Genomic DNA, 4,427 nt, shown 5'->3' with positions numbered 1-4,427 from the left:
CTGTCTTAAGGCAGGGCCTCTCACTGTATCAGAAACTCTTTGCCTGAACAAATTCTAAGCAGAAGACCATCTTTCACAATAGAAGAAAACAGAATACAGTTCAATAGCCATCTTAAACAAGCTTATAATTTCAGACCTTTAAGTATCTAGCAAGAATAAACTTTCATTAAAGGCAGTCAAAAATTGTATTATTGAGAAATAATAAAATGACCTAAACAATTATAAAATCTTAGAAAATGAAGAAAATGCCATCAATAAATAGTTGTCTGTGAATCTAAAAGGTACTATTTCTTTTTCAGAAGCTATCTAATTATCTCTGGGTATGATGGAAAGACACACAAGAAAGTTTGACCTGGAGAAGTAGTAATAAACTGTATTTTCAGGTAAGATTTCATGCATTTTTTTCTACTGTTAACAGAGTGGTAAGTCTAGAGTCCATCCACTCAACAACTAAATCGACAACAGTTTCTGAGCATTTCCTATGTACCACCTTACAGAGGTATATGAGATACTTACCCTTTCTGAGGTCCTCGGCCCCTTGAAAAGTAGAAGTTATAAAGGCTGTTTCTTTCTCTAATGATGAGAACCAAATTAGAGGAACTCCTAAGGAAGGAGTTTGATGCTAAACCATGGGAATAAATGAAGTCAATCGACACAGTAGCAAGCAGTTTATTTAGCAGAGATTCCTGCAGAAAGTATGGCGGCAAATATAGCCAATGCTTAGAGCAGAGCCTTGAAGGCAGGAGTAACAATGTCAAAGCTTTGATGGGGGCACCAACAGGTAAGTCTTCTGGTGTGTCCTCACTGGGGGTTGGTGACCTGAGAAAGATGTGGGCAATCAACTAGAAAGTGGAGTGCCCCATGTGACTGCTTCCATTTTCCCAAGTGATCCTAACTTGGAAGTGGAGTTTAAATAGCAGTATGGAAGTTGTTGGCAATTAGTCAAGTCCTAGGTTGCCTTGGATTGAATGCCTCCAGGGTAACCTGACTTCTTGACCTGGTAACTGTAGACAATGGGAGAAGATCATATTTTTCTGTATGATCTGCCCACTGTTCATTTGTATATGTTCTCGGATATCTGCACATAATGACTAAGAATTTTCAAAGTTAAGTTCTGACTTAATCTTTATTTTCTCTTTACATTTGTCTTTCTTTTGAAAAGTGAACCTGACATTTCTAAATTAAAAACTCTCATTTGCTAATGAGACTGGGTTAAGGTAAGATCTGTGCTGTTGCATATAAAATGTTATATAAAGATTAGGTAATCCAGGTACTTATGACAAAAAAAAATTCAGTTAAGGAGGAAAATAAGCAAACAGCAGATTACAATAACCACACTACTATTTTAAGTTCTATGTATACAATTAAAATAATTAAAATATCTCAACTTATAAAAAAGAGACTCTATTTCCACCTTCCAGTCCAAATTATACCTTAAAGCTCTTATTTTTATTTCTAGTCTGAAATAAACCTAGTTTTTTTTGTTTCACATTTCTTTGCTTTTTTGCTTTGTTTTTACCTGTTTTCATTCTCAAAACAACACACTAAAAATGCAAAAAAAATATGTAGCAGAATAAAAATCTATGCAATTGCAGAGAACTACTTGAATACAGATGGAGACCATGTAGAGTAAGAGAGAAAACAGTCATAACTACCATACCTCTGTTACTTGCCTCTGGGTTACTTAAAATCAGCATTTTTATCTTTGTCACTGAAGACATGGTGCTAAATGACATGATTTATAAATGACAAAAAGAATATTCACAACACATTCATCTTCTTGTTGTATTTATTTGCTTTCTACTGCTCACAAGTTTAAAATGCAAAAGATAATTTAATATAAATTCAGTGGCTCAGATTCAACAGTTTCCCAATATTATGTGAATTGTGCCAGCTTTCACTAATGTGCCTTAAATATACTCTAGGAAATGTATGACTTATAGCTCAAGAACTCAAATAAAACTAAATTATCTTTTTCTGATTCAAATCACACACTTTTCAAGTTGTTATAAACTCAGAAGAAAATGATCCAGTCTGAAATTAAGCAAGCATATATGTATCTCAGTTTTGGGTAACAAGCTCTTTATATATGCAGATAAGTAATTCAGATTCTACATTAAGGAATTCCCAGACAAATTCTACCAAGTGTCTAACTGTATGGGAAATTGGATGCCTTTTGAGGATCACCTTGAAGCCAACTATGACAGCTCCAGCATGGTGACTCTCACCTGTAACCTCATCACTCAAGAGCCCAGTCTGAAAGACTGAGTAGAATTTAGATTATCTTGGACTAGAATAAAGCAATGTCCTTCAAAACACAAGATATATGAAACAGGAAATAAAATAAAGAACCAAAAATTGCTATAGCGATGGAAGTTAGCAGGAATATTCAATAAGTGCGAACGGTGTGATGACTAATAGTCTTATTTGCCATTGGTTCTCTAAAACAAAGTTTATGGGTTTCAGGTTCACACTCACATCCTTCTAGAAGTTTATAAGCTGAAATTTGATTCAGGGACATTTATCTGCAAATAGCATCACTGTTGACAGATTCAAAACAAGTCAGTGACTCAAAATTAGTTGACTGTCAAAAGCAGCAGTCTAGATCCAAAACTGATCATGGAGATAGAGACAAGCTATTTATGGTAGCAGTCCATTGAAAAATAGCCCTAATTTGTTAAAGTTTATCACTAAACAGTTTTCATGGGCATCTGGTAATAATTTTATCCTTCAGTCTATGTACATTTCCTAAGGATTTATTCTCACACATTTGAAATGCCCACACATCCACTGCAGAAACCATTGTCTCTGGCAACCAGGTATCATCTCAGCTGGAGAGAAGGTACTAACATTAGGTCATTAAGTAAATGCGATCTTAGCAAAAGGATAAACATTAAGTGCTTAAAAACTCAGGAAAGCAGCCATCTTGTGTCCCGGCCTTATCTCTGCTAGGTGTGCCCAAGATACCCTGAGTGTGAACCTTAGTCCCCTAAGCAGCCCCATTTCCACTCTGACAAGATGAAAGAAACAATCATGAACAAGGAAAAACTCACCAAACTGCAGGCACAAGTATGCATTGGTGGGAAAGGAATTGATCGTAGGAAGAAGCAGGTGAAATAAATAAATAAATAAATAAATAAATAAATAAATAAATAAGCCTGCAGTTCTCTTTAAAGAAGTTAGGGGTGAACAATATCTCTGGTGTTGAGGAGGTGAACATGTTTACAAACCAAGGAACGGTGATCCATTTTAACAACCCTAAAGTTCAGGCATCTCTGGCAGCAAACACCTTCACCATTATAGGCCACGCTGAGACAAAGCAGTGGACAGAAAGGCTTCCCAGCATCCTCAACTAGCGTGGTGCAGTCTGACTAGTTTAAGGAGACTGGCTGAAGCTCTGCGCAAACAATCTGTGGACCGAAAAGCACCACTTACTACTGGAGAGGAAGATGATGACGTAGTTCCACATCCGGTAGAGAATTTTGATGAGGCTTCTAAAGAATAAGGCAAACTGAATTGAAGCAACTTCTGAAGATGGTGACAGTTGCAAAAGTTACAGAAACTGTTATTTTATATCATGACTGCTTTTTATTTATTTTTATTATGGATCTGATAAAATCTAGATCTCTAATATTTTTCAGCCAAGCCTCCCCCCCACGCCCAACACTGCAGTTTTTGCTTTTTAGTTTTCACTTATACCTAATTCATTCTTTGTGGCAAATTAAGCTAAAGTTTGGAAAAGGTTAATAAAATTCTTTGCCTAGTTAAAAAAAATTTTAAAAGACCAGGAACAGAACAGGACTGAAGGGGCTCTTCTAGTCAGACTTATAATGTGACTTTTCCCTGCCAATTATCACACAAAGCAACAAACATTTGGCAGCTGCTAGCAACCAGAACTAGATATCAGCCATTTGCCCTTCCAGATGTATCCTATCATTTCCTCTCCGTTCTCTCTGGCTCACAATGCTTACTATTCCAGTTTCACTAGTACATTATTGGCACAAATGGCTTCTCTTCTGTCAGGCAGTGTGCATGTTTACTTAATTCCACTAGTACACTATTGGAAGATCCAACTTTTCTGTGGTTGGATCAGTGCATGTGTTTACAGAAGACTGGAGAACAGAGAGATTGTGGAGCTTAATTACGCAGATCTCTCCAAGTTGCTTGGGCTTTTTGTATCCTTTCAAGACAATTTGTCCTGTATCACTCTCTCCCTCGTTTCTACCAACTTAACCCTCACTCCCTTGGGATAAGGTTAGTGGTCATCTCTATTGCTAAAAGGCTAAGACTCTCGCTGACAGTGGCACTCTGAGAATGTACCCAGATGTTAAAAATGAGTCCTACCTCAAAAAAATCTTAAGACTTAGATGGATCAATACTGTACTACAGTCATTCTAGAGAAACCAAAGACCCGAGTTTGCTCTCAG

The 4,427-nt window shown here is 36.7% G+C and overlaps 1 pseudogene; it reads left to right on the top strand.

Moving 5' to 3' along the window:
- Positions 1-3,018: 3,018 nt before the first annotated feature.
- LOC127663871 (transcription factor BTF3-like) lies at positions 3,019-3,505 on the top strand (annotated as a pseudogene).
- The last annotated feature ends 922 nt before the right edge of the window (positions 3,506-4,427 follow it).

The sequence above is a fragment of the Apodemus sylvaticus genome, chromosome 13, assembly GCF_947179515.1.
Source record: "Apodemus sylvaticus chromosome 13, mApoSyl1.1, whole genome shotgun sequence".
Classification (NCBI taxonomy): domain Eukaryota; kingdom Metazoa; phylum Chordata; class Mammalia; order Rodentia; family Muridae; genus Apodemus; species Apodemus sylvaticus.
Note: the sequence above shows the minus strand (reverse complement) of the source record. Positions and strands in the feature narration are given on the sequence as shown.